Raw genomic sequence first — 358 nt, forward strand, 5'->3', positions numbered from 1 at the left:
TTCCTAGGGGTTTTCCTTGTTCCTGAGGAATGAGCTGAGAGCCGACCGGGTTTGGCTCCTTACAGGGTAGGGCAGGTGGCAGTAAAGTCCTATCGTCAACTTGGTTAGGGCGGCCAGGTAGTTTAGCTCCCGGTCACGTGCTGTTCGCCCCTTTCCCCAGGTCGAAAACCAAATCCAGAAAGCTGTGAAGTCGGAGGCCAGAGGGGCAACCTCCGGCCACCGCCGAGCTACTGCTGGGCTGGGTACCGGGTCCGCCGTAGAGGGGGTGCTGGGCAGACCACTCCCCTCCCTGGGTCGGGGGCGCGGCCTCGGCCGCCCCGCCCCGCCCCGTTCCACCAGGCCGGGCCCGGCGGGCGCC

This window comes from Vulpes vulpes, chromosome 15 (assembly GCF_048418805.1).
Source record: "Vulpes vulpes isolate BD-2025 chromosome 15, VulVul3, whole genome shotgun sequence".
Lineage (NCBI taxonomy): Eukaryota > Metazoa > Chordata > Mammalia > Carnivora > Canidae > Vulpes > Vulpes vulpes.